Below are 21,059 nucleotides of genomic sequence, written 5' to 3' on the forward strand. Positions count from 1 at the left end.
TTAGCCCAGAAACTTGGAATATCCAAGACACATTATGGAAAACAGAAGAAAATCAAGAAGGATGACCATTTGTGGATACTTCATTCCTCCTTAGAATAATCTTAGTTTTAAAAGATGAACAAATTGACAACTATCATATAGTTAACTATACTCAACATTTGAATGCTATCTTCATCAAAATCCAAGTGTAATGGTGACCTTGCAATGTGACCCAGTGCAGTAACTCTCTACTAATATTATAGACATGTATATTACAAGGGTATAATCCTGAAATGTTTTATCATCTCTTAATATCACTTCTGATGAAATTATTTCTAATGTTCTATTCCAGTCTTTTGTAGAGAAGACTAAATTGCAAAAGTGGGGTCTCCACAGTTATGGCTGGAGTTACATTAAGCTAACCAAATTCATTTTAGAAGAATTACATCTTTACTGAGACCTGTCTTTGTATTAATGCCACTATATCTGTTTAAGTATTTGGTAATGTTTTATATTTTATTCAAGTAAGTACTTTCTATTTCTTGTGAGTCAAATAATAAGTATTTATACTTAATGGTTATGAAAAATGAATGTTTTTCTAGCCTATTTAGTTATATAATATAGCTAATGATTTTATGAGGTGCGCAATCAGACCTTTGTATTTTAGTAGTTGGTTATATTTAGTTGCCTAGAAAGATTAGCTACCACATTTTGCACCAACTTAAAACATTTTCTTTTTTGTTCTTAATTTTTATTGCTATTGTATCATTTTTTGTGTTAGAGTTCTAAACATCTAATATATTAGAAACACCTAATATATCTTACTGCTAAGTATAAAGTCAACTACTGCTTTCTTATAGTGAAGATGTATTTTAATATTCTTATGTGAATTTTAATTCCTCAAAATTGACATTGACTATGAAGATGAACATGCATAGTTTTCTTCTTTTGCTAACTTATAAGAAACAATAGGGCCATCCATTTCTTATGAAAGCATTCTTGAGTTATCAGGATTCTTCCCACTTGGGTGTAGTATGGTAATTAATTTGCCGGTAATTTTTTGCATCCTTGTATGTGAGTTAAAAAGGAGGAAGTTTTGTCTTTGACACATTTTTACTGAAATCTAGTCTTTATTAGCTTTTTGGCACTAAGGATTTTGAGGCTTTAAACAAATAGTAATTATTTTGTTCTATTTTACGGCTGCTTGCAGCACTAGAATTATGTATTTCTTAAAATATAGGTTTATTGGTCATAATTAAGTGTACTATTTTATACAACTAATATTTACTAACAGGTAGGTTTATTTACCATAGGTTTGCAAAAATAACATGCCTATGACTATACTTCTATAATAATCTATATAAGTATATAGCTCAAAAATTTTGTGTATAACTCAGAGAATTGTAGAATTTCTCAAAATTCTCCAGCCATCATTACAATTTTAGACCATTTTTATCCTCCTGTCATGAAACCCTCTAATTATCATCAGTGCTTTATCATCATCAATGCTCATCGTAACCCTGGGAAGCCACTAAACTATACCCTTCCTCATTGGGTTTGGCTACTGTTTACATTTCACACAAATGGAAACATATTATATGCTCTGTTTTCACTGGCTCTTTCTTAGCATGATATTTTCAGAGTCTGTTCATATTTTAGCGTATACTAACACCACTGTCATTGCTATTTAAAATGATACAAATCTATAATATAGATACATATGGTCATTCTTTTAAAGCTTATAGGCTTTATTATTATTATTTTAGAGCAATTTTCGTTTCACAGCAAAGTTGAAAGGAAATGCAGACTTTACACAGCCTCCCCATAGATGGCCTCCCACATGAGCAATGTCCCCACCACAGCACTGAAAAACCTGCAGCTAAAGATACACTGATGCAGCTCACATTAGGCTTCTCTCATGAGGCTGTGAAGTCTGTGTGAATAAATGTCTGGTGACAAATGCCATTCGTCCGCAGTCAGCAGGCCTGCTTGAGATACGCAGGTAATTGGAGCTGGAAGGAGTCTGCTTATGCTTCAGAAAATTCTCAAAGGAAGGAGCAACCCGCAAAGACCCCCTTTCAAAACATAAAATAAATATAAATTGTTTACCACACTAAAGGCAGCAGGATTTAGGGAGAATGGAGTCAGGGACTAAAGTTTCAGGTATTAGCTGACTTTATTCAGAGCATCAGACGATTTATACGCCAAGGGCTAAGAGGAGTCAGGCGAGTAAATTGTACAATCACAAGGACAAGCCCCAAACAGCAGAAACATGTTCTCCCAGAGAGGCATATGAACAGATAACAATACCCAGTGGTAATGAATCATCCGAAGCAAACCCAGTCCGGTCAGCTATACCTGGGAGGAGCATGAAGACACACACCCAGATCAATTCTGCGATTAGAGGGAGCTGAGGTCCTAAGACTCTTGTCTCATTTGCTTGCAGTTTTCTCATAAGCACTCAGCAATCTCATGTGACTCCGTTCTTGGTGGCGATATGCTCCTACAATCTCAGTACCCAGGAGGCAGAGGCAGGAAGTTAGGCCAGGTGGAAGGGAACCTGAGCTATGACTAGAACTGTAGGCTGGGCAGGGCTACGTAGTGGGGGGGGGGGTGTCTTAAAACATGAACAAACAGACAAACTGATTCTTTTACTGATTTGAAGGTTTATATTTTGCCTATTTTCTGTACTTTCCCCTCTAGCATCTGGAAAACACAGTAGTAGACAATTTTGACAATATAATAGGACCCATCTTCAAAAGGACTTATATCCCTTTCCTGTAAGGATATCTGTGTCCACGGGCTGGGTCCTACCAGAGAATACTTAGGAGCTACAAATCTTTATTTTTGACTGAAGTTAGACTTACATTAGTTGCACCCCAGATTCTTCTGCTTAATAGAGCCACATAAGAATACCTAGATTCTTATCCATCTCTGTCCCAAGGCAACTGTCGTCACCACTGATGAGTATTCCTTCAGAAGGCAGCCAATACTGATTATTACTCTGACTCTTATTCTCATTATGGCTTGAATATTAGCTCTGTGCTTGCTGATTAGCATTGCCCCTTGGCCTCTGCTGCTCCAGGATTCATTGCCTATCTACATTTAGAAGATTTAATCCCCAAACTGAAGCTTTATTGGAATCTCTGTCCTAGAAACAGAGGATTCAAAGATGCTGGGAATCCTCCCCAAAGATGTAATTTTCACAATAGTGATAAAGATCTCATGGCCTGGGCCTGTATTCATATCAGTATTTACCTGGTGAGTCTATTCTAACATCCCAATCTCCACAAGACTTTGTATATATCCTCTTTATACCAAGGCAGTTCTGGTATTTTAATTTCACCTAATTAAAGTCACCTTTAAATTTGTATTTTAACCAACGACTCAGTTTGATGCCAAATGTTAAGTTCAAAACATCTACTTGACTTATGTCAATAAATTTAGCAAAATATAATTTTATATACCTTTTAAAATGATCCCAAACTATTGGGTCACTCCTTAAGACATTCCCCATATTTCCATGCAAACTGGAAAAAAATATCAGTCTTTTTTATGTGTGTGTTACCATACCTCAAACTTTCTGTTTTATACTGTATATAACTCATTGGGACTTAACTCTTGTTTTAAGTACATAAGCAAAGAAAAGAAGTTTGGGTAGAGTCCCAAAGAATATCAACAATGCCTTGCAAGATAATTGTCTAAGGAGAGACTGTCTGTGGTGTTCTCACAAAGAAGGTTAACCTCTGTAGTCAGGCATTGAATAAAGGCTGCTCTAAGCTTTTACAACCACTCTGGAAATCAGTCTGGCGGTTCCTCAGAAAATTGGACATAGTACTACTGGAGGACCCAGCAATACCTCTTCTGGGCATATACCCAGAAGATCTTCCAACTGGTAATAAGGACACATGCTCCACTATGTTCATAGCAGCCTTATTTATAATAGCCAGAAGCTAGAAAGAACCCAGATGTCCCTCAATAGAGGAATGGATACAGAAACTGTGGTACATTTACACAATGGAGTACTACTCAGCTATTAAAAACAATGAATTTATGAAATTCTTGGGCAAATGGATGTATCTGGAGGATATCATCCTTAGTGAGGTAACAGAATCACAAAAGAAGTCACTAGATATGCACTCACTGATAAGCGGATATTATCCCAGAAACAGAATACCCAAGATACATTTTGTAAAACACAAGAAAACCAAGAAGGATGACCATCGTGTGGATACTTCATTCCTCCTTAGAATAAGGGACAAAATACCCATGAAAGGATATAGATACAGAGACAAAATTTAGAGCTAAGATGAAAGGATGGACTATCCAGAGACTACCCCATCTGGGGATCCATCCCATTATCAGCCACCAAACCCAGATACTAATGCACATGCCAGCAAGATTCTGCTGAAGGGACCCTGATATAGTAGCCTCTTGTGAGGCTATGCCAGTTCCTGGCAAACACAGGTGGATGCTCACAGCCAGCTATTGGATGGAACACAGGGCCCCCAATGGAGGAGCTAGAGAAAGTACCCAAGGAGCTGAAGGGGGCTGCAACCCTGTAGGTGGAACAACAATATGAACTAACCAGTGCCCCCTGAGCTACTGTCTCTAGCTGCATATGTAGCAGAAGATGGCCTAGTTGGCCATCATTGGGAAGAGAGGCCCCTTTGTCTTGCAAACTTTATATGACCCACCACAGGGGAAGGCCAGGGCCAAGTTGTGGGAATGGGTGGGTAGGGGAGCAGGGGTGGGGTGGGGTATAGGGAACTTTTAGGATAGCACTTGAAATGTAAATAAAGAAAATAATAATAATAAAAATAAATTTACAAAAAAAGAAAAAAGGCTGCTCTAATGGTATAGAAGACTCAACAGAATTTTTGATGATTAATGGTTCCACCTTTGCTAAAATCTACCCATTTATCCTTATTGTTGATTGCCCTGGGGCTAATTATATTTGATGTGAATTCTGTTCTGTGAGGGGTGGAGAACAAGAAATGAGTCAGTACAAAGGGATTTCCTGTAAACCTTCTACCCACCTTAGTTTGTAAAATAAAGGAGAGCTGATGATTGGGCAGATAAAGGGAAGGTGGAGCAGAAGGTTGGGAGAAGGGAGAAGAGGAAAATGGAAGAGGGAGAAGACACAGAAGAGGAGGAAGAAGAAACATGGAGCAGAAGCACATGGCCTAGAGAAACAGCAAGTTCTAAAGGGTCATAGTTGTGGAAGATGGTAGTGTAGCAGCAGATCTGCTCAATCTAGGTGTACAGCATGTAATCATAGTAACTGAGTCGTGTTTTCACTGCCCGGGCATATTTGGGTTGGAGATTTACTGCAATAATCCTCAGTCCAATTTTCATCCATAATTAACAAACTTTCTTTGCAACAACACTCCAGCGATAGTGAAAAAAAAATCTATTTTCACTTTAATTTAGATACACAGTTATGACAGGGCAAGACAATGCAGAGGTTCCTCCATCTTCTGTTCTTGCTGAGGCCGTTTCCTGTTTTACTAGAATTTGATCTCCTTGATGGAGAATCCTATGGAAAATTACCAAACTCTATTCTAGGAACTGGACTGAGGTCAAGATTCCCCAGTCAGCTTATCTCAGACTTTGTTAAACTGCCTGCTTGTTCAGAATCTCTTCCGGGTAACCACTTACTTTAGCTTCTGTTAAACTGCTTGCTCTGCAGCTGCCAAGCAAGATACTAGGATGTGGGTTTTGCCTTCAAAAACCCTGTGCTCTGGACACTAGGGGCTACACCTGGGTCCCCAAATACCCAGATGTAGTTTTAGCCATCTGAAATAGACTTTCAATTGGCTATAAACTATGTCTTCGTGTTGGTATCTGGTAGACTCCCTACAGCAAGAATTAGACTTTTTGTTTTTCACAAATCTTGGCTCAATCTCTATAAAAGATAATATTTTAAAAATAGTAGCTATAGAGAAGTTCAGACCATTGATGCAGAGGCTAAAAGGAGACATTTTGGACCCAATCTTACCATTCTCTTTCCCTAGTTTTTCCCATACAATTAAAAGAAAGCAGATATTTACTGTTACTAGAAAGTGAGTTCCTCCAGAGAAACAGGACCAGTGAGAATATGATAGGAGGTATTGGCACAACATGGGGGTAGCGAGGTGGGTTCCAAGTCTGCAGAATAGCTTGCTGGAAGCACAGACTGGAACTCTCAGGTACAGGCAGAAACTGTCATCCTCAGGTAAGATATTCTTCTTTAAGAAGGCAAGTTGCCATCCAGAGATGAAGGATAATCAGAAATAAACCACAAGGTGTTTTCAGAGACAGTTACTCAGAGACAAGGGAGGAGATGATCAGAATCAAAAGGAGACTTACCCAGCATGGAGGAACACACTTAGGAACCCACTGAAGAACTTCATGGCTGAAGAAAGGGGATCATATGTTACAACAATAACAATTGAGTCACCTGTGCAAGCCTTTCTCAAATAAGGAGTGCCAGGGACTGTGGAGGAAAAGCTACCTGATATTGGAAATCATTCTTAGCCCACATGCAGGGAGCTCTTTAGAGGGAGAGATCACTCTTTCCCAGTTCATTTTATTGGATGCACTCTGATTTTGACTCATTCTGATATTCTGCTTTCTAGAGATAATTCTACCTCCTGACTTAAATTTTGATTCTTAAACATACAGGAAGGTAGTTATAGCCACCTTGGATTCCAGAAAAAGCAAAGCCTGGCAGAACAGACCACCTACCAGATGAGGACAATTATCTATGAGAGCTGACACTATATAAGCAGAAGAGATGAGCTTGCAAGAGCTGGATTGGTCTCTCCCATGATGACAATGATAAACACTTCTGACCTAGACCAACCTGCAGGACCAGAGCTCAGGAAACGACCACACACTGAGCGTGGCTGCTGAATTATGTGTGTCTCCCACCCCATCTCAGTTCTTTTATGTAAATCCAAAGGTGTGATTATGCAGGTGAAGAGGGACCCTGGGCCTTGATTAAATGGCTTTTCTTGGTTTTTCACAATAAAGGAAAAGAAAGTCTCCCACTCTTGTCAGAAGAATACAACAGAGTAGATCCCATCCTGAGCAAAACATGGCTCGTGTAGGACCGATAGGTTATAGACATCAATCACATCTGCAGAGCTCTTTCCCAGAAAGATTTACGTGTATGTAGCTCCGGACTGTCAGTTTAGTCAAGATGGCTTGTAAACAAGGTTATCGTGGGACTTTCCCTACAGTTTTATAAAGAGTCAATTGTTTTAATGTAGTAAAAAAAGGATCACCATTTCATTAAAAAATGATTTGTCTATATTGATGAATCAATTCTACAAATGTATGAAATTATTTCAAAACTATAATGTACTTTATTCAGAATAATATGCACTTAAAAACTGGCGGAGGGCAATAAACTCATACAATTCGTTATATAATTGCTGTGCACATAGACTAGAGCAAACCTTGTGTCATCAGTCCTCTATCACACAGTCTGTGTGTCTGTGTGTCACCAAAATTCCTATATTGAAAACTAATTTTGAAAATGATGGAACTAAGATTAGGAGCCTTTAGGAGGCAATTGGTCCATGAGGGCAGAGCCCACATGGACAGGGCTGTTGTTTTTGTGAATGAGATGTGAGGGTGCTTGTTTATCTCCCCCCCCCCCCCCCATTAAGAAACAGCATGAAACACACTCGCATCCCAGTGCTTTTGATCTGAGGTTTTCTCTAGACCCATCTAAAGAAAAAAAAAGAAAAAGGACATTTTTTCCATGTTCATAAATCTACTTAGTGGATGCCATTTTTGTTATGCCCCCAGAAACAGAGACAGGATTGTATGCCTCTCAGTTTTGTTATTCTGAAGAATTTATAGAAACATTCAACACCACGCAGCAGCATACTTCTAGAGGCAATGAGGTATTCTGCGAAGTAACAAGTAAGCACCTAAGACTTCAGCCTCGAAAAGGCTCTCGTGAGCAAAACAAGGCAGGCAATCAGATCGAGAGTCATAGGTACAGAAGGGTGCTTTCGGTTAAGTTTAACTTTTCTGATTGGTAGCATTTAAGCAGAAACCTAAAATAATGAAAAGAAAATGTCTAGCATTGTATGTGTTGTGTGGTAAGTACCAAATAAAAATTTAAGGCTTATTGTTAGATGAGAAGGGTCTTGTTATTCACTACATACTTGAAATATATAATAATAGGTCTATTCCGAAGGAAAATTCTGTGCATTGTTAAACAAACAAGACACAATAAATATCAACTTTTTGTTGCAGTTTCACAGAGGAATGTTCTCCTTGTGATATCCACAGAGAGAAAATAGCCAGCTTCACACTGTAATAATAACTCAATAGAGAACAGAGAACAATGTGCTGGCTTCCCAACTTCCTTTTAAAGAACAGTAAAGGTCACTCTTNCAAAAAAAAAAAAAAAAGGTGGCGGGGTTGGGGTGCTTCATGCCCATTGTAAGCTGTGAGACAGAAGTTGCTCAACAATATGACAGGCCAGAGGTTCCAAGAGGTATTCTTACATGCTGTCTAAACCACACAGCATGATTCTGGTAAGATGAGAGATGGATTTTTAATTCATTCCCAATTTAAAATCAGACACTAATATTCATTCAGTGAAGCTGATGACATCAAATCTCAAGCAATGCATTATTATTTAAAGTATAACTTACTTCATGTTAGAAGAATGAAAGGTGATGTTCATCTTGGGAATATTGTTATATTTCAAATGGAACCCTTTCCTTGTCATTCTCATAGGATCCCTCCTGTCCACAATTTGAACTTCCCCATCTTATCCCCAGTTATATAGCAGACTACCTGCTGCCTGAGGCCTCTCCTTCTTCTCTGTTCCTATTCCTAGTGGACTATGCAGACCTTCTCCTAAACCCTCCTCTTACCCTATTCCTTCATCTCAGGTGTCAACACATGGTAGCATTAGCTGGAAACCTGATGGCTACACAGATTATCTTTACTTTCATTCTTGTCCTCCTCCAATTTTAATTACTAAACCTCACAGGCTGCCTGTAGCAGATCACCAGTTGGAGGCTTATCTTCTCCTCTGTCCCCATTCCCAGGAGACTACTCAGATCCTTATGGCAGACCCAGCTTCCCCCATCCCATGAGCTCTTTCAGCAATTCCCTTCTAGCCTATCCCCGTTTCTTCATTTTAGTTTCCAATACCTAGAAACCCATTCTACCCAGTAGCCACATCTGGCAGGGTCTCAGAAGAACTCCCTACCAGGCAACCCACAGACAGCATACTTTCCTAAAATCTAGAGAGGGCCACAGAAACCAGTGAATAGAACACCCACCCAACAAAGACAAGAGCAGGTATCAACACCTAGAAGTACAATCACCCAAACCTAGATGCCTCAATGCCAGCATAAAAACAACCAACGACAGTCAGGACAAGTCTCTATCAAACCCCAGCAACTCCACTACAGTTCTGAGTAATCCAATACAACCGAAGCACAATTCAAGGACTCTAAAATAACCTATGATGATTATGCTCAAGGACATTAAGGAGGATATGACCAGCATTCATAAGTGAAATTCTTGAAAACACAAACCAATAGTGGAATGAAAAAAAAAGCCCAAAATGAAAACTTTAGGAATTCAAACAGAATGTCAGAGCAAATCTCACCAAGAGAGTGCAAGACATGGAAACAAGAATCTCGGATGTTGAAGATGAATTCAAGAAAATGTCAAATTTAAAAGCATTCAGGAACAAAACATCCAGGAAATCTGGGATACTATGAAAAATCCAATATGAATAATAGTAGTAGAGGTAGGAAAAGATACCCAGGTCAAAAGCACAGAAAATATTTTCACAAAAATCATAGAAGAAAATTTTCCTGACATGCAGAAAAAGCTTATGAAAGTACAAGAAACACATCAAAGGCCAAAAGAAGGGACCAGAAAGGAAATTCTCTACAATCCACAATAATAATGAAACTAAATGTACAGAACAAAGAAAGAATATTAAAAGCTGCAATTTAAAAAAAAAAAAAAAAGGTCAAGAAACATATAAAGATGGAACTATTGGGATTACACTTGACCGTTCCCTGAAGCACTTGGATAAATATTCTGTAAGAACTACAGAGGCCAGGCTAGTCTGTTGTACCGAACAAAAATTTCAATTACAATAGCATGATAGCATAGAGGGTAGATATCTGTTCAATTCTAGTGCATTAAAAGCTTATTATAAATATAAGTATAAGAGTTTTGTGTCTTTTATCTGGGAATTGAGTGATCTAAGATGGGGTAGAAATCCACGAATTGAGATTAAATAATTTACACAACATATTGGCAAAGCAATGCTTGGCAAGAACTCACTTTTAAAAAATGATATAAGATTTCTGGATAAAAACCCATGCTGTCTCTTTAAGATTAGAAAAGCTGGGAGAAATAGTTCCTTATCGATGTCAGTCTTCCCCAAGCCATGCTGGGTCTTGACAAAGGTTGGAGTGCTTGCTTGTTTGCTGTGTGAGTCCAAGGGGTTAAAGTATGAGCTAAAATACAGCTGCTCCACCCGTTCATTCTCCTCCTCCTTTTGATTAATCTGATTGAAGGTTTGTCAGTCTTTTAAATCTACTCAAAGAACCAACTCTCTGCTTCATTATTCTTTGCACTTTTTTTTCCATTTCTCATTTGTTATCAGCCCCCGATTTTTAAGAATCTTGTATATAAGTACTCTATATAATTTCCACTCTTCCCTCTCACCTTCCATCTCTTCTTTTGTATCCCCAAACTCCCTCTCGAATTCGTGATATCTTCTTTAATGATTATGGACACATATACATGCTATACCTCACACGCGCATGCATGTGCTTGCACGCGCGTGCACACACACACACACACACACACACACACACACACACACATACACATTATCTTGTTTACTCATGTTCTTTGAGATCTTGCAACAAGAATTAGGAATATGGAATTAGGACAATGTTAGTGTTTGTCAGTGTCTTATGTATAGATATCATTGGATATTTCTCCATAAGTTTGCATTATTTAGGTGTTTATCAAGTTTCACATTATTAGGAAATATTTATAACCCATCTCTGGCAGCCTCAAAGAGCCCTTTTAGATAGCCTCTAACATGTGCAAACGGTGTACAACTTAATTTTTTTTATGTCTTCTTTAGTTTGTTCTATAAAGTCACTATCAAAATATATTGGCTTTTAGGGTTCCTAAATCACTGAAGAATGATACCCCAGACTCAAATAGTATGCAAAAGCAAAGAGCATTTATTCCTGTATGAAGTGACCCAATTCTGTCAGGATGGAAGGACCCCGACTGAATTCACAGATTCAATTTTAAAGTCAAAAAGAGGAACATTAGGGAGAGGTAGGTGATCTATATCTTGATTGGTGGGTTCTATCTCTGGGGGTCTGGGAGATGCTATGATTCTGACTAATTATTCTTGCATCATGCCAAGGAGGGGTAGCTCTTGACCTCTTGGCCTCAAGCTTGGCTGACTGTCCTTTTGCAAGCTGGGGGAGGGGTACCTCTCGACATAAACCTGCAGTTGTTCCAGTAACTGACTTGCCCGTTTCTGTGAAGGTGGAACTTGGGTCTACTAATCTCCTAAACTGGTGCTTTCCAGCATGTCATGGAGTCAGCCTGGCTCAGGCCAATTCACTCCTTTCTGGCAAAACCACTTTTATCTTGAATGCCTAGCTTTTTAGAGGGCTGCTTTGGCCTTAAAATATTTGCCTGAGGTTTCTTCCAAGATTTATCTGGGGAAAGATAATAGTGTTTCTAAGATGTTTGTCAAGTTTAGAATGAGCTTTATACCTCAGGATGACAGAACCAGAAGAGTGGAAACATGCTGTGTGCAGTGTCTCATAAAACCAGAACCTCTCTGCTACCTCAAGCTCTGTCCTGCTAACATTCAGATTATATCTTTCCCTAGAAAAAACAAATTCCATATGATACCAGTTATCATCCATAACAACATAAAATATTTGCTCATTATCTATAGGTGAATATTTTTGAACAAAAGTTGAAGCATTAAAAAAGATTCTAGAACTCAAAAAAAAAAAAAAACATTAAAAATGGGGTTGTGGACGTTGTACATCGTGGTGCGCACTAGGCTCCGCACCACGATGTACAACGTCCACAAGCAGTAAACAAAGAATTCTCAACTGAGGAATATCGAATGGCTGAGAAACACCTGAAAAAAATGTTCAACATCCTTAGCCATCAGGGAAGTGCAAATCAAAACAACCCTGAGATTCCATCTCACACCAGTCAGAATGGCTAAGATTAAAAATTCAGGTGACAGCAGATGCTGGCGAGGTTGTGGAGAAATAGGAACACTCCTCCATTGCTGGTGGGATTGCAAGCTAGTAGAACCACTCTGGAAATCAGTCTGGTGGTTCCTCAGAAAATTGGACATAGTACTACCGGAGGACCCAACAATACCTCTTCTGGGCATATACCCAGAAGATCTTCCAACTGGTAATAAGGAAACATGCTCCACTATGATCATAGCAGCTTTATTTATAATAGCAAGAAGCTGGAAAGAATCCAGATGTCCCTCAATAGAGGAATGGATACAGAAACTGTGGTACATTTACCCAGATCTTCCAACTGGTAATAAGGAAACATGCTCCACTATGATCATAGCAGCTTTATTTATAATAGCAACTGCTTGTGGACGTTGTACATCGTGGTGCGGAGCCTAGTGCGCACCACGATGTACAACGTCCACAAGCAGTAGGAGCTAGAGAAAGTACCCAAGGAGCTGAAGGGGGCTGCAACCCTGTAGGTGGAACAACAATATGAACTAACCAGTACCCCCTGAGCTTGTTTCTCTACCTGCATATGTAGCAGAAGATGGCCTAATCGGCCATCACTGGGAAGAGAGGCCCCTTGGTCTTGCAAACTTTATATGACCCAGCACAAGGGAAGGCCTGGGCCAAGTAGTGGGAGTGGGTGGGTAGGGGAGCGGGGGGGGGGAGGGTATAGGGAACTTTTAGGATAGCATTTGAAATGTAAATAAAGAAAAATAATAATAAAAAAAATTTTTTAAATTTTTAAAAAAAGAAAGATTCTAGAACCTCCACCTGGCAGTACCAAACTAAGACAAGATAGAGGCTTTCTTGACATAATCGGGAGAAAACAAAAAAAAAAAAAAGTCTGTAGGTGGGAGTATAATAACAATAATTAAATGAACCTTAAGAGAATATGTGCAAAATTGCTGAAATGTAAACTGAGAAACCTTTTCCAGGGGCTTTAGACACCTTTATCAACTGGGGTAGCCTTGGAGTCCTTGATTCAGTTACATGAACAAGCCAATCTCTACCCCCTCTGTCAGCAGGGGACAATTCTGGGGTATTCAGCTAAGTTAGATAGGCCAAGCCTTGCCCTACCCTTTAATTTTTTCCCATGATGTAATTAGTTTTAGGCAGAGAGGCGCTGGTCAAGTTTGATTTTCAACAGGTGAAAGATATTTCTCTTTACTGCTGCGGTTTCTCCCTTTCTTGGTTTTCTCTATTGCCCTGTAGAATCTATAGGGGGGTCGGGGAGAGCAAGTTTAGCTCCTCACATGTCCACCTCCAAACATACATCCTTTTGTCTTTGGCCATCCTCCCACTTCTCTATCACAATGGAAGAATATTATTGTTTCTCAAGATATCGTTGTAGCACAGCTGTGGTTCCCAGTCCATCCCCTAAATTACGTCTCCTCATTAATCATTCTTCTCTTTGTCTCTGTGCCTACTTGACAACTTTAAATTAAGTCTTTTTCTACTTAAACAACAATGAGACAATGGTTTAAAAAAACCCAATATTTCCTTTTGTCTTATTCTAATTAATTTCTTTAAACTCCGTCGCTTTTACACAAGTTATTTGAAAGTAATCTCTCCAAGACCTTAAAATATATAGGTACTGCTCAAAGTATATCGGTACTGCTTTTAATATGTGTCAGTTCACTTAATTATCATAATTAATTCTTCTAATACAACATTTATACATTAGGAAAATGAGGGCTAGTGCAGCTATATGAGTTGCTTTAAGTTCCAGAACCAAAAGTGGAGATGAGATATAGGTAACCTACGGCCAATACCCATCAACCCCTTCTCTTCTGTCCAGTAAAGAAGTTGTCACTCAATGTCCTGAGTGTGTCACATAGTAACCCATCCCTCTTCAATCCTAAGGAAATTATTCTTGCCAATTTTTACTTCTTGAAACTAATGGAAGATTCCAAGTATAACTTATTTGAGATCATGAGTAGAACTTGAACATGAACATTTCTAAGAACATTACTTGCTTTGTCTATGTTTGGTTATATTCTGAATTTCTTAACATTTCCAATACAGAATTGTTTTACACTCCCAAAGATTTATGTGAATTCAGTAGTTGAGTTGTGGGTAATAATGAGATCATATGTATCTACGTAAATATTTTTCTGCTACCTGTAGAGTTGCCTTAAAATTTTAATTTATGCGATTTTTCCTTAAACAAGAAATTTTAGATTTAAGAATACAAATTCATTTGTAATACGGTTGGTCAAAGATCTGTATTAAGCATTCTTCTTTTAATCTATCTATTCATCATTCTTATCATCTATCTCTCTCTCTATCATTAGCAAGGGGTGGAGATCATTTGGAAACCAATATCTTTGGGAAAATTTGAATGTACACACACACACACACACACACACACACCACACAGACCACACACCTCCATCTCCATCTACAAATACACATACAGCTCCAGACTGTACAGGATTTTGTAAGTTTATTAATTAGTCTGTCATCAACAATGGTAACATTTGCTGTATCTGATGTATAATACACTAGTATAGGCTTGAACACAAGGGTCCCTCAAGGCTCCATGAAAGCTGACAAGGCCAACACCTTCTTCATGTTCCCTTAAGTCACACTGCACATAAAAAGAACAGAAATCCAGGACAATGAATGCCATCGCATGCCCTGATCCAGCAGACTGGGGCAGCGAGCCCTGAGGAATTACATTCCTGGGATGGATCTGAGCAGAGAACATTGTCCCAGAAAACTGATTTGTTTTTCCCTCAAGATGATGTTTTCAGACGATGGTGAGAAAATGGTGGAAAATAGCTGCTTCACATAACAGCACATTTAATAACTTTTTTTCAGTGCACAGGAGTATAAAAGATGTTCCTCTTTTCCATTTAGGTGACTGGTCAGTCATTCCATTTATCTGGGCTGAATGGAGCTAAATTCTGGGCTGTGTTCTGAGCCTGTAGTAATTCTCTCTCTCTCTCTCTCTCTCTCTCTCTCTCTCTCTCTCTCTCTCTCTCTCTCTCTCTCTCCTTTAGTTCTGAATCTAAGTTGTTTCCTTCTGAATTTTCAGAAATGGCAATATGTCCACGTTTGTGCTATCACTGGCCACAATTGAAAAGATATGGAATCAGTCTAGGTTTCCATCTCTGGAAGACCATAATGGCATATTATCTGGCCATAAATATGGATGAAAACCTGCTATCTGCACTAACATGGCTGAGCATAGAGGGCATAATGCTTACTAAAATAAGTAAGGGACATAAGGACAAATAAAAGCACTCGCTTGTGGAACCTCAAAAGCTGATCTCTTACAACTAGAGAGTAGAAAAAAATGTTTCCTGGGATGTGCATGTCTATAAGTGGATATAGAAAGAAACATATAGGAAGAAAAGTTGACATAGAAAATGCAATTAGATGGGAGGAAAAGCTTCGAATGTTTGATGAAACACTAAGGCAATTGTGCTGTACAGCGATTAATTGGATACTTTAAAGTAGCTGACACAGAAGTGTTTGAATGCCTCTATACAGAGAACTCACAAACATTTTAGAAAATCGATGTGCTAATAATCCTGATAATATAATTATGCACTAGATGCATTTTAAACTATCACAATGTAATCTATAATTATGTACAGTAACTTTAAATAGTTTTCAATTTTGAAGGAGAATATTTGGAAATACTTTGAAATGAACATTATGAAATTGATGTAGAGGGGCATTAGGCTGTCTGTAGCAATTGTGACATCATCTTCCTTCTTATTGCTTCTCCTAAGACCTTTAACACTCCTTAAAGGAAGTTACGGCCAATGAGACATTGAGACTATTGAAAACAAAGGAAGAAAAAGTGAGGCCAAGTTTATTTGAAATAAGTATAGAAACTACTTACTAATGCTCTATCAGATCCTATCTGTGAAAGAAGGAGAGTTGCAGAGAAGGAGGGGGCACATAAAATATAACTTAAGACAAAGATCCAATTAAACACCAATTTCTAGAAAATTTCATTTAGTTAATATAATACATATTCCAGTCTCATTGTGGTGTTTTCCAAAATACCAAACTAAAATACAATAACTTGCCAGAAAGAGAAAAAAAAAAGCCTTAACCTACATTCAGGGGTAAAGCTGAGGGAGAGAGAGAATTACTACAGGCTCAGAACACAGCCCAGAATTTAACTCCATTCAGCCCAGATAAATGGAATGGCATGGCTGACCAGCCACCTAAATGGAAAAGAGGAACATCTTTTATACTCCTGTGCACTGAAAAAAAAAAGTTATTAAATGTGTTGTTATATGAAGCAGTTATTTTCCACCATTTTCTCACCATCGTCTGAAAACATCATCTTGAGGGAAAAACAAATCAGCTTTCTGGGACAATGTTCTCTGCTCAGATACATCCCAGGAATGTAATTCCTCAGGTCTCGCTGCCCCAGTCTGCTGGATCAGGGCATGCGATGGCATTCATTGTCCTGGATTTCTGTTCTTTTTATGTGCAGTGTGACTTAAGGGAACATGAAGAAGGTGTTGGCCTTGTCAGCTTTCATGGAGCCTTGAGGGACCCTTGTGTTCAGGCCTATACTATCATGGTATATGTCAGATATAGCAAATGTTACCATTGTTGATGACAGACTAATTAATAAACTGATGAAATCTTGTGCAGCCTTGAGTGCTCTCTCTCTCTCTCTCTCTCTCTCTCTCTCTCTCTCTCTCTCTCTCTCTGTGTGTGTGTGTGTGTGTGTGTGTGTGTGTGTGTGTGTGTGTGTGCGTAATCAAATGATGGCTTCCATAGGATTTCTTCATCCTTTGCTAAGATTTGCTAAGAAGCAGATGAGAGATAGGTAGATAGGTAGAAAGATAGATAGATGATAGATAGATAGATAGATAGATAGATAGATAGATAGATAGATATAAATAATAAATAAGAATGTGTAATATAGTTCTTTCAATATGCTCACAATCATGAACACATTGAAATTTCTGAAAATTCAACATGCTGAATTTGCTCATAACCTACCAGCACATTCTGTAGAAATATGTAGCTTGTGTGTGTAAAGATCTTATCATCTGTGAGGACAAATGGTTTAACTTCTCTGTTTCCTGTTTTAATACCCTTTAATTTCTTTCTCTTTTAAAATCCGATATGGGCAGGACTTTCAGTCCTGTCTTACACAAAGGTGGTGAGCATATTCTTCCATATCTTATGGCCCCTTTTAGAAAGCACTCTGGACTTTGGCCAGTTAAATGTGGTATGAGCTGTGATATACAAAGACTTAATCTGTGGCTTAACATTTGACCCACCCTAGAGAAATCTCCATCTGTAGTTGAAAAGCTTGTGGATTCAGTAGGCAGAGGATGGGATGTTCTGGATATCTTGAAATGTACACCTGTTTCATGGGATGATATAAGTTCAATGTTGTTTTGATGAATTTCTGTTAACATTCTCTTTTTATTCAGTTGCCATACATGTTCCTACATTCCAATAATAATTTTCTTTTTTAGGTATATATGTTTTGGTGCCCTAGTGTTTCATTTGTACACACATATGGACAATTGTTTGATCCTTGTGCTAAACTGATCATTTTACAATTAAGTGATTTGTACGTGTGTGTGTGTGTGTGTGTGTGTACACATTGACAGGTTTCTTGTAAAAATCTGTTTCTTCTGACCAGCATAACTATCGTGATCTGCCAGGGACTGTTGCTGAGGAATGGAAACACAATCATGATTCGACAGAATCTGGGGATAATAAGTGATGCTGCTTGAGAGCTCTTTACTGTGGTCCGCTGATGCTTTTATTCCAAGATAGATCAAGGTTCAAGAGGGGCAGAAAAGCAATGAGCGTTTCTCATCACTATCACCAGATGTGCCCAGGGTACAGAAGGACTCATGGCCAAATGGGGGCTGTCTGCACAATGTCCTTGAGTGTCTTAGCTGCATTGCTGAGGAACGGGGAGGAGACTGCTTTTGGTATCCCTTCAGCAGGTAGAGGCATTCCCTGAAGAGTGAAAAAGGAGCTATGGGACCAGGGCTCACTGAGCTGTACAGTGTGGGAAAGTCTATTACATCTGTGAACACATCAAAAGCAATCCAAAGACCATATGATATATGAAGTTTATGAGGCATTGAAAACTGCAGGGTAAGATTAAAGTCAAAGTTATGATATGTGCCCATGGTCCCAGGAAGGGAAATAGCCAAGAAAACCAATTCCACTAGCTACACCAGGAAGAGGTCATGATAGTCTTGATGCCCTTGAGCAGTTGATCCACCAGTAGAGAGTATCTGTAATATTGAAAACACATATCAGGAGTCTGTTCACAGCCAATGTGATGTTTCAGCAGTAAATAATTAATGGTGGCTCAGTTATTGTAAAACCAGTATTCAGAGTCCCTTCATTTCTGTATCTAACTCTCTGGACTGAGAAACCATGACATGGAGTTTTGCTGGAGATGCAAAGCTAATTGGAAGATTTGCTCCTGAAGTTTTACTCTCAGTCCTATTACTGGAAGCTGGTAGGCAGCTACCATTTGGCTTAGGCTTAACAATTGCAGATAGTCATCGCAAGTAGATACCAAACTTCCAGACACTCTGTGTATGTTAGCTAACAAGGTCTGCAGTGAAAAAACACTCTGCCAATAGGGCAGTATCCCATGAAACTAGCTGGCAACCTCCGAAGGGCTGTGTGGTAACGTAGAAAAGTCTCTCCAAGAGGTAAAGATGTATTTCCTTCCATAGTACACTTAGAGAGTGCATGGTCAGTATTAATTAGTACAGTCAAGACATAAACAATGCGCCTGCATCCAAAAAAGGTAATGGACTATGGCTGAGTTAAATGTCATAAGTGGAACACCTTGTGAAGTGACATGGTCACTTGTGATATTAACATGGTCCTCATCGCTTATTGACAATAGTGTCTCCTGAACACAAAGCAAGATTCTGAGCATGGTATCTGTACTTACTTTGACCCCCAAAGTTGTTGATTAAGAGTAACAGTGTATCCAAACAATAACTCTACCTTTAAAGTGGCATTAGTATGTATAAAAAAATCTGTAGTTCCTGTTTTCAGTTTTGCATAACCCTAACCCCCTGTATCAGATATAAAGGTGGAGTCTTTAGGAATACCAAGTCTTTAGATTATTTCTTTTATTCTGATTAGGGGCATTCTTCCAAAGACCTCTCACGCAATTTTGGCTATATGTCTCTAGCCCATCATTACACCATCTTAGGGAACCAATAACAGTTTCATAATATATGAAAGCATAATTTAACAACAGTGGAGAGCTGATTACAGTGGGACCCATAACAGAGACAGATGGTTGATAAATCTCATATATAGTGTGAAAATGAATGTTAGCTAACAACCCAAGGAACAGAGTTGCGGGGGCGACAGCTAATTCTCCTGCTCCCCGAATGAGGTGCTCAGCCTCTTGTGTAAGACTTCTCCCTTTTACTTTTTATGTTTGCTGCCTAGGAGGCAGGGATGGTGTTGGAAGTCTTCTTGCAATGATGCTTCCAGGGGTTATCATAAGTGAAATTATGACAACTCATGACCATGTTTTAATCTTTATGCCAGCACCCAAATGTCATTTCCATCTTCTGTGAAACTGAAAACATAACCGCCTACCCCACGACTTAGCAAGGCCAGCATTCCAAGTGTGATCAATTTCATTTTCCCACCAAACTGGCTGGGGAGCTGGTGGCATCGGCTCAGCCCCAGGGCTGCTGTGCTATAAAACACCCATTCATTATCATTCAAAGTTTCAACTTTTATAGAATATAAAGTAAGAAACAGTCAGTCTTTTGGGGAGATAAAATTTCCACCTTTATGTTTTGTAAAGAAACATTTCTATGGTAGGATGTGTATGTTCAACCATCCCTGCATTTTTGAAGGGGTATCTGTTATAAGCTTAATGTGCCAGTTGGCTAGGAAATCAACAAAGCAAGCACTGGCAGATACAAGAGCATTATTTATCTTAGGAATACTAGTGAGCGCGGTATGAGGGTGCACATCTTTAATCCCAGCACTCCAGAGGCAGAGGCAGAGGCAGAGGAGGCAGAGGCAGAGGCAGAGGCAGAGGCAGAGGCAGAGGCAGAGGCAGAGGCAGAGGCAGAGGCAGAGGCAGNAGAGGCAGAGGCAGAGGCAGAGGCAGAGGCAGAGGCAGAGGCAGAGGCAGAGAGGCAGAGGCAGGCAGAACTCTGAGTTCAAGTCTAGCCTGGTCTACCGACTGAGAGAGTTCCAGGACAGCCAGGGCTAAACAGAGAAACCCTCTCTCACCCCCATCCCTCACCCCCATCCCCCACCCCCACCAAAGTACTAGGTGCACATAAAATAATAAATATATGTAGTTAATGTGTGAAAATACCATTTTTTTCCAGGTAGTGCTGTCTCCCATTGGTGTAGCTGGTATGACTGGTTTTTGTAATCTTAAAAGGTGTCAGTAACCATGTTAACACAGGACAAAGGATCAAAGAATTGGATATGAAGAGTCTGTCCGTTGGGTTTGTTACTTCAGAGATTAGCTTCACCCGTGAAAGAAGGAGTATTTGAAAGAACAAAGGAAGGACAAGTGGTGTTTAGGTAAAGAAGAGGATTTTTGCAAAGAAGAGATTGGAGCATCAAGTATATAAGATAGCTGTAAGGGACACCAACTTAGTGATTGGATAATTCCTCTTTATTAGGGGGCTAGGAAGTCTCAAATGAGATCTGATATGAGCAACATATATTGGATGGATTCGTTGTCTTATCAATTGTTTAACCTGAGAAGATATCAAAGAGATAGGTAGGATTACTTTCAATATATTTGTCATGATAACCATTTTT

The sequence above is a fragment of the Mus pahari genome, chromosome 17, assembly GCF_900095145.1.
Source record: "Mus pahari chromosome 17, PAHARI_EIJ_v1.1, whole genome shotgun sequence".
Classification (NCBI taxonomy): domain Eukaryota; kingdom Metazoa; phylum Chordata; class Mammalia; order Rodentia; family Muridae; genus Mus; species Mus pahari.